Raw genomic sequence first — 10673 nt, 5'->3', positions numbered from 1 at the left:
AGACTTGATCGAACAGGAATTTTTCACTGGCATTATTGCAAGCATCAAATGAAGTCGCGATATTGTAAATTTGAGAAACTCTGCGGTGTGGTAGATGAATCTGATTGTGAGATTAAAATTAAAATTTTGAAAGAAGGCTTAATATCCAGCAACATTAAACAATTAAGTAGGGCCTATTGTTAGTAATGGTAAATTCTATACTAATTAATGTGATTTCTCCTGGCCACCTTGTTCTGAATACCTTCAACTGTGTCAATGTTGCTACCAACTCCAATAATTAAAGCTGAAGCCAAGTTTTACTTCATAAAGTTTTTTATTATTAGAAGAAATCATGTAGGATCTATAAAAGATTACCTTGCATTTAAAAAAAATATATATTTGATAGGTTTAGAATGAGAAATTATTTATTAATTAGTGTTTGTTTTTTTCAAATAATATAGTAAAAAGGCCTGTTATAATTATTTTTTTAAAAAATCTTACTTTAATTAATAAATTATAAATAGTTTAACTATCCCTGAACAATGGTATAAATCGTTTAGAAATTAAGAGTTAATAATTACGTGTAACGCTTATATATATATATATATATATATATATATATATATATATATATATATATATATATATATATATATATATATATATATATATATATATATATATATATATATATATATATATATATATATATATATATATATATATATATATATATATATATATATATATATATATATATATATATATATATATATATATATATATATATATATATATATATATATATATATATATATATATATATATATATATATATATATATATATATATATATATATATATATATATATATATATATATATATATATATATATATATATATATATATATATATATATATATATATAAATATATATAATAAATATAACTATTTTCAGGAGTAGGCCTATTTGCCATCACGTTGCAGCGTTGAATTTGTTTTAAAGCTCGACGTGGAATAAGTATATTGATCTAGACATTTAAAAAAAGGCTTTGACAGTAGTAAATTTCGATTCAGCATATTTTCATATAATCAATAGTAATCTTTTTTCTGTCAATTTTAGAGATAAAGATAGATAAAAAATTTGTTTTCAAACAGAAACTTGAAACTTCACTCCTAATTGCTCCTAAGTTGAATCGATATTGAAGATGCTGTTGTATCCTGAAAGGATGACATTGTTTCAAGTGCATTAATTAGCTTTTGAATAAATACAAACGTTTGACGCTCATGACGTTTAATCCATCTTGTTGCACACAATCGTTTATAAGTCAAGGTGCAGGCTTTAGGTATTTATTTCTCTATTGAATTTTGCAACCATTGTCGGTTTGGTTTCGTGCGCTATTGTGCGCTATTGTGCGCTATCATGACGCTTGTGAAAAAAAAACGGCTAAAATATGATAGATGCTCTACACAATAATTATCTAAAGGTCTGAAAATGTTTATACAATGGGGTTTAAATAGCTAAATTATATATCAGAATTTAGTAGAAATTATTTGTGGCCAATTGTTTTATCAAAAGAGAGGCAGCCCTAGTGTCAAAAATCAAAAATCAAATCACAGATGTATCTAAAGCACGGGTTCCCAACCTGGGGGTCGCGAAGGTCTTTCTGGGGGGGTCGCCAACTGGTATACTAAACCTTAGTAATTTGAAACAAAACATAAATATTTAGAAGAATTTTTGAAATTCGGCTTCATTAACATCACTGGAAATGTACTAGAGAAGAAACAAAGCGCACTGTAAAAAGTTGTTCACAGTCACGAATCTATGAAATCTTCAAAACTAAAACGTCATTTGAGATGAGTCATTCGGAACACACCAACAAATATATGGAGTTCTTTCGTCGGTAAGAAGTTAGTTGCAAACGCCAGAGACTTGATCGAATAGAAAGTTTTCACCAGGATAGAAAAGGCCAAGCAAAAAAAAAAAAAAAAAAACAATAGGAGAAAATCTCATCAAACGCTGCATTTACGTAAATGTTAAATAACACATCAACAGACGTGAGTTCGTGTTTGCAGTTGCTGGTCTGTGTCTATATTCACGCGGATGATAGCAAAGAAGAGTTGCTCTTTTGTGAAGATAGCATGGAGAAAATAAATGTTTTTTTTTTTAAACGGGATGATTAAAATGGGTTAGAACGGCTGTGGGGGTTTGTAAGGATGGTGCGCCATCTATGTTTAGCTCAAAATCGGGCTTTCAGAAAACAGAAAAGATTTAGCTCCCTAACCACTGCTCTAACCAATCGACATCAAGTCCATTGCTAGTATAAGTCGTAAATTATATAAAATCTGGAACCTTCAAAGAACTGAGCAAAAAACATTAATATAGATCACGAGGTTCTGCTCTTCTACACTACAGTACGCTGGCTGTCAAACGAAATGTTGTAGATTGTGTTTTTAAATTGAAATCTGAAATCAAATTGTTCTTGGAATTAAAAGGGAACAAGACTTTTTGGTATACTTAAAACGACATAGAGTGGTTGGAGAATCATACCTAGCAGATGTGTTCTAACATCAAGATAAGCTTAACCTGAAGATTCAGGGAAAATGAACGAATATTATAACTTTCCATGAGCTGCAAAATCGGTAAAGAAAATAAATCTTGGAAATATTGTAAATTTGAGAAAATCTGAGGTGTGGTTGATAGATCTGATTGTGAGATAATTAAAATTTTGAAAGAAGCGATTTCTGGGCATCTTGAATCTCTTGAAAACAAACTGCATCGCAATTTCTTTGAGCTGAGAAAAGAAGAATCTGCATTTACGCATTACCCATTCTCTTCTTCCCTTGATATTGCCAGCATTTCCGATGAATTACAAGATGAATTCTTTGATTTGCAGAATAATTCCGAGTATGATGAAAAACTGCAGACACAATTTTTGTTTAGTATTCACCATTCATACCCAAACGTAAAATTGATTGACTTTTCGAGAATATATTTTCAACAATATACTTCGATTAAAAAAAAATTAAGATTATAATGACAGGCTGGCGTTAACAAAAATTTTTTATTTTTTTATTAAAAACTTAACCACGAAGGTTTAGTGAATAGTATGCAATTTTACTCATGCTATTAAAACAGTTATCGAGAGTAGTTCATATTTTAGTGCTTATTAATTTCCATACTACTTTCGGCTTTTTAATTCTATGGGGGTCGGGGGGGGGTCGCTTACTGTTTATAAAAGGGGGTCACCACTCGAAAAAGTTTTGGGCATTAGTATTCTAATTTAGTTAGGCCCTTTATATAGATCTTGATAGGCCTGTCAGTATTTAAATTCAATACTCCATAGTTAAGGCCATGATACGACTGCTTGTACTTTTATTGATCTGATCTTTTTGCGTGTTTGTGGATTTGTGCAAAAAAATATTTCTGATCCATCCACATTCTAAAAAAATTTTATATTATTAAAAAATTCTTTTATGAAATATAAACTGCCTTTTAGTGTTTTTTTTTTTTTTTCGTGAACATTTTCTAGAATCTAGTCTAGATTTAGATTATCTTTACTAATTTTAGTATATCTTTGTGTTCACAAATATTTTGTATGATAGATTACAAAGTTCAGCCAACATTTGAACTATTGAATTGGACTACTTGGACAGCCGATACTACACTATTCTCAACGGCACTGTCGTTTTGATATAGTCTGTATAGAGTAAGGCTTTAAATTTTTTGTTGATTCTGTCGTTGAAACTAATTAGTTATAAACTGTACTAGCTTATGCTTTTATGTTAAATGTAACAGAGAAATAACCTCTTGTGTCATTTAGTATGTTGCAGTCTTATTACTGCACATCTTCCTTTTTTGGGTAAACCTGTGAAAGAGAAATTACAAATTGGATACACACAGTGAATCTCATATCTAATCCTCAACTAGTTATCACCCCAATCCTAACACTGACTACATTAACGCTCAACAGACGATTGATTGTTTATGTCCCATTACTGTCATGCGAATTTGAGCTCATAAAAATGGTGGTAAAAGGTTTTTTTTCAAGCATAAAAGTATTTTATAACAAAATAAATGATGAATTAATCATAATCTGCAAAAATATTATTAATTTTAAACTTATTATATATTTTCGAGTACGAAAATTAATGCTATCGCGCGATCGGCGAGACGCCGCCATCTTGCCGACTTTGCATTCATCTTCGGTCAGACCGCATGGAAAATGGAATTAGATTTTAATTATCTGCATGAAAGTAACTCGGTTTTTATCGTTTTTTTCCTACTAATTTTTTGGCGATTTTTATAAATTTTTCTTTTTAATGCTCTTAATTAGATATAAATGTGTAGTTAAAAGAACACTTCAATAATTTTACTATGTAACTAGCCTAGTTTCAGTTCAGATTATATGACAATTATTAAATAATAGTAGTATTGGTAGCAGTACTGTCTACCGTCTTGAATGTAAACACAAATCAGCTGATCATACATGACTAATAAAAACTCAGTTTTCTTTTGTTACAAACAGAACTAACTTGTACTAACTTATTATAAATCACCTAACATTTATGATGAAAGTATTATATTTGAAAATATTAAATAGAATCCATATTTTAAATATTTACCATTTTTTTCTTTTCAACAGAACTGAGAATTTATAAAGGAAAAAAGGAGTGAATGGGTATCCCTTATCAACTGGGACTGTTACTTCCTGAGAAAGAACCAAGAATTCAGCTGGCTGAGATGAGGACAGGAGATAGTACAATGAAGTATATGTTTACTCAAACCTATCGTGTTTGTAAACTCTACAGTGGATATTGTGATATACATTCATTACCAATGTCTATGTAAAGCGACACAGATCACCTATCTGTCTGGGGATGATTTAATTCGACACCTGATTAAATCTTACATGTTTTATGGACTTACGATACGTGCTGGGGATTATCAACACTCATTTTGACAGATTCTGAAGGAAGAATTTACTCTATGCTCTACAATGGACTGCGGCTCAAGCTTTCATATCACGATATTGAACTATCAAGATACTTAACATATAAAGGACATACTATACAAAAAATGCATCCTATTTACATCAAAATTAAGTGCAGTAAATTGTTGTAGCTTTATACAATATTTCCATAGATAAGACAATGGTGAATGGTTAGGAAGAATATTTCAGGTCAGTGGGCCGGATGGATTAGTTTATGTGGTGGATGAAAGTGATCAGTTAATTAAACTGTTATGTCCTTCGGTAAACAATTAAGTACTAGAACTATTTTTTTTCACCTTTGAGAAATAACTAAAGTTAATTTCTATATTCAATTTCAAGATTATTGAGAAAAGAATCCAGATATCTTAGAAATAAAAATTCCAACAAGGTATTGCCAATTACACTCTTCATGAGTTGGTTTGAGTTAGGTAATATTTCACTTATCCATCCTGTTTCTTTGGATTATAATCCACCATTATTTTCCAACCATTCTATAAACCATGCATATATATCAGATTAGCATAGTTTTTAAATTTTTATTGTATTGATTAAAAAAAATTAAAAGAATAAAAGTTAAGTGTCGATAAGTGTATATATTTACATATGTTCACATTATTTATCAATTGAAGATCATAAAAAGCATCTATTTTAATTTAATTAGAAGTACTGCAGATATTTCAATTTGATCTTTTCATTATATTTACTTGTTTACCTATGTTTGCCACGCAGTGTAAAAAGTGTTTGCCGAAGGACCAATTAGTGTAAAAATGATCATAATGTCATTTAATTTGTGAAAAAACCATTTCTAGACTCATAACTTCTTGCCATATTTGTACATATATGGTTGTTGTACAATAAAATATACAAATTAACTATAGCTCTTATCAATTTAATTTTTTCTTCTAAGGGACTGTTGATTTTTTTTTTTTTTTTTTTTATAAACTAAACCAGCAGATTTTAGGCTACAAAACTAAGACCAACAGTTAACACCTAAATCCCTTCTCTGATATTAAAGGCAAATCAAATACCTACACAATGATAAATGTGTGTGCTTATGTTCTAACTTTACTTATGGTCAAAAGAAGCAAGCATACGGCCGGCTACTGAAAATATCACTAAAAACCCTTAGTCTGTTAAGAGTTAATTTACATTAGGTCGTCATTAGGATGTATCATCCTAAGTAATGCCTGATAAAATAAGCTAGATCTTGTTTTAATTTAGGCCAAATTAATTATGATTTAACCCATATTCTGCTAGCGTCCCACTTGTGGGACGCTTGTAAAAACAAAAAGGCTAAAATTCATTAAAAACTAGTAAAAACACAAATAATGTTTAATTGTATTTGAAAATGGGTAGACTATTGAAAATGCATATCTTCTAAAATATTAACATTTTAAGTGCAAAATACATTTGAAACTTGTAGCAGTACCATATTTCTATCTGATAAAAATTTAAGTAACAATTTTTTTGAACTACTTCGTTATAGCACGTGTACAATAAGCGTCCCATATGTGGGACGCTAGCAACGAAAGGCCCCATGTAGATTGTATCACAAACGTCACATTATTGGACACTAGCGAGAAACACAGATGCAAATGTTTATGTTAAATGGTTATTGATGGTGAAACTATTGTTAACTGTTGACTTTGGGGTGTTAAGTAGTATTTATAGATATTTAATTATGACCTTGACCTATATTTACTTATATATTATTGTATAAAAAATTGAAAATATTGAAAAACTTTTTTTTTAAGTTTTCAGAATTACACTAACTGAAGTATTTAATACCACTGAATACAAACTAATTTAGTATTGCTGTAAATTTACTAGCGCGTGATATTCAAATTATAACAAACCAGAATAATAACAATGGTCAAGATTTTGGTGAAACGATTCAGTCATGGGGGTTAGTTAACACTCTTCGTATAAGAGAGCTCAAGCTACATATAGTAGATTTGTAAATTAGCTGTGTACTGTTGTCATGCCCCTATAATATTCCCCTCCAAAGGTTCCACATACCAGTTTTACTTTGTTAACTTTTACGAGGCTTTGTAAGGGGATTGCTGGTGCTAGATTGGGAGCTGTTCGGATAGTGAGGTTCATACTTGGATGAGAGCCACCAACACTGGCCCCTCAGAATCGGATCCGGGTCCAATAAATAAGATGCCCTAATGTACGCCTGTGATTGGGGAGGGGGGGGGGGAGGGGATAGCCAGGGTAACAAAAGAGAAGTTGGCTGGATGACATATGGGACGACCGGATCCTCTTTTGCAAAGGCGCAGCCTCTGCCCTCAGAACAAAATGGAATTTATATAGAAAACCTACTTTTATCAGTCGGAGCAATTATCATTGAGTTAGTCGGCTGATCCACACAGGAAGTGCTGGTATATCTATTTTTTTGTCAATGATCAGATCACTGAGTAACTAATAGATATACCCGCATTTCCTGTGTGGATCAGCCGACTAACTCAATGATAATTGCTCCGTCTCTAAGCAGTTTGAATCTATAAATAGAATAACAAAAGGAAGGAAACGAAATTTTAAACTGATTTCCGCCATTACAAAAATAACATGAAACCTACAGTTCACGACACATCGCATAGGAATTTAAAATAAATATTAGGCCTATAGGTTTAATACATATTGCATAGAATATAGAAATTTAGATCTAGTGTTCTGGTTAGTAGTTATTTCATGTTTATTAGAATATAGTCTAGAATCTAATCATACGGCTGCATAAAAAGAAAGTTTGAAGGAAATAGAATAGGAATCTAGAGAAGCGGAGGTAAGAAGGTTAAATTAGTAATTTACATGATTTTTACTGTAGTTTCACTGTTTGTTAGGCCCAATTATTAAATCTCTAGATCAGAGGTCCAGCTTGATCATGTGTGGTATCTATTGTGGTGCATTGGAATGAAAAGCCCACATACTTAAATATAGAATCTAGTAGGCCTATACTATAACTGTACTGCCCTATACTTTAAATTTGTTGCCACAAGAAAAAAGCCTATTTACTATTAGGCCTATTAGTTATAATTTAATTAAATTGAAATATTTGATTATTTTATAGTTTATAGTGAATGCATGCTAATGAGCATTATTCAAGCTGCTGTTATATTTAGGCTCATAGGCCTATATACTCTATAGCTTAGGCTATATACTATAGACTATATTATATTATATACCAATATTGTGCATAAAACTTAAAGCATGTAAGCATACACAATAATAATTATCATTAGACCTATAGTAACTTAGACTCGTACTATTTAGTACTACTTTAATAGTACCTTTAAACTATTAGGCATAATGAAATAATGATTAATGATTTCAGTGTTTTCCGCACTCGAGAGGAAAGAGGTTGCAGGGAACTTTCTGGTGATGACAATAGCAGCAGATAGTATGCGGCTCAGTTAATACTAAAAACAATTGATTTTACTAATTAGTGGTAAGCTCTTTTTTAAAATAATATATTATAACATGGTATCGCAAAGGTTCAGGTTGTCCAATAAATGGTAATTAGAGTCAGGTTTAGGACTTTAGTTTAATGCTTGGTTAGTAATATGTATCAAGTTGGGAAAGACATAGACATGGAAATACATAGAATTTAATGTGTTCATTCGCAAACGTTACTATTTAAATTTTTTTAGGGCTGCTATTTATTGCTGAATAATAAAATCACTATACTTATCCACTATATTATGTTTAAATAAAGTGAGTTTAGATCAGTCGAGTAAATAAATTTAATAGCAACAAGACATAGCTAAAATTTACAATGAATTTATATATATATATATATATATATATATATATATATATATATATATATATATATATATATATATATATATATATATATATATATATAATTTGATTGCTATTTTATAAAAGTATGTAAATCACAGACCAAACATTACTTTGTATTGTGTCTACAACTTAACGAAAAATGCTACTACTTTGATGGATTGCACTAAATAGGGGTTAGCTTTAATTTAATAATTTGTGAGATATTCTTGCTAATCTATGTGTATATTGCTTTTCAGGACTATGAGTGTGTGTTTGGCCATCCAGATTTCATAACTACAACTGATGTTCAATTACAAGGGATATTAATCAGTCTCCGTGGACTATACACTGTGCCTAGTTTCATCCTCAGGTAACTGTACTATAGGCATAACCCATTTTTTAAAGTAATTATTATAGCAAGAGATAGCATTGTATGTTATAATAAATATAATGGATTTTAATCCAAAATATTTTATTAATTATTGTCTTTTTTAAATTCTAATAAATCAGTGAGTGTACAACATAGAGGGTATTATATTTGAATGATAATTGAAACACATATTGTTATAGAGCTCAAAACTATGTACTTATCTAATATAATTAATATACTGAAACAGTTTTATTGAAGCATATTTCATATTTTACCACACAGAGACTGATGTGTAAGCCTAAAGTAAAGACATCAAATCAAAGTATCAGCCATCAAGAGGGTAAATATTGATAGTCTACTTCATTAATCTTCAATATGAATGAACACAATTTTAAATCTATAATATTTGCTGATAATGTTTGTTTCTTGTTATTCATCATGTTCAGTGCTTTATCTTTTCAAAGTAATTAGTTATAGTAAAGAAATATTAGAGATAGTAATATAAATTTGTAATTTATTTTTCTTGCAAGTTCCACAAAAGAAAGTATCAAAATATTTTGCCTTTATTTCATTTACAGAAAAACATTCAAAATCATATTGTGATACACAAGTCAAGCAAGTCTGACCAGCATTTTGATACAGGCCAAGAAAAAGCTGGATACTTGATTGGAAGGGTCGCACAAAAAACATGGGTTATCACTAGGAAAACAAGCTCGCAATACAGTTCACTGTTAGGACAGCAAGCCAAATACTTCTAAACTTATTTGAATCATTTTTGCTGTTTATTATAATTCATCCAATTGTCTTATTAAATATATAATTTTATATATATACACAATTCCTAATATAGAATTTCTAAAAATGTTTTATTATAATATTTAAAAATGAAACAAACATGTTCCCAGAACACAGCCACATAATGTCAACATGTTCCCAGAACACAGCCACATAATGTCAACATGTTCATAGAACACACAAAATGGCAACATGTTCCCAGAACACAGCCACAAAATGTCAACATGTTCCCAGAACACACAAAATGTCATTATGTGCCCAGAACACACAAAATGGCAACATGTTCCCAGAACACCCAAAATGGCAACTTGTGCCGAGAGCACAACAAATGACAACATGTGCCGAGAACAATGCCCCTTACAGATGACATGTTCCCAGAACACAGCCCGTAGTTGGTCTGCCATAAAAAGTTAACAATACTTTACTTTTTCCTTAACAATTTTACAAGCAGGTAATAAAGCCATAAATCTTTACTGTGGATATAGCCAATAAATAGGTTAACCTTCACTATATGCAATTTGTAGTTTTCAATGCCTGTCCCATGCATATTATTTAGCCTATTGTTTTTGGTCTTGCTTCATTTACTCAATAAATTATATAGGCATGAGAATTTTCATTTTAATCTGCAAAAGCTACATTCTGTACATTATTATTTTCAAACTACATCATATATTTTTCTCTTCTCTGATAAAAAATATTCCTCATATTGTTTTTGTCAAGTATTTTATTTTTATCTATGCAATGCTAT

The 10673-nt window shown here is 30.1% G+C and overlaps 1 long non-coding RNA gene across 1 annotated transcript; it reads left to right on the top strand.

The window, feature by feature from the left end:
* Window positions 1-8346: 8346 nt before the first annotated feature.
* LOC131932562 (uncharacterized) lies at window positions 8347-10083 on the top strand. Its single transcript, XR_009384619.1, has 4 exons — window positions 8347-8422; window positions 9018-9130; window positions 9413-9470; window positions 9709-10083. It is a non-coding gene; the product is annotated as an uncharacterized LOC131932562 (long non-coding RNA).
* Window positions 10084-10673: the final 590 nt, after the last annotated feature.

Source organism: Physella acuta, unplaced genomic scaffold (genome assembly GCF_028476545.2).
Source record: "Physella acuta isolate Inbredline_101_S28 unplaced genomic scaffold, ASM2847654v3 ptg002211l, whole genome shotgun sequence".
NCBI classification, from domain to species: Eukaryota; Metazoa; Mollusca; class Gastropoda; family Physidae; genus Physella; species Physella acuta.
This window is presented reverse-complemented; position numbering and strand designations above follow the sequence as displayed.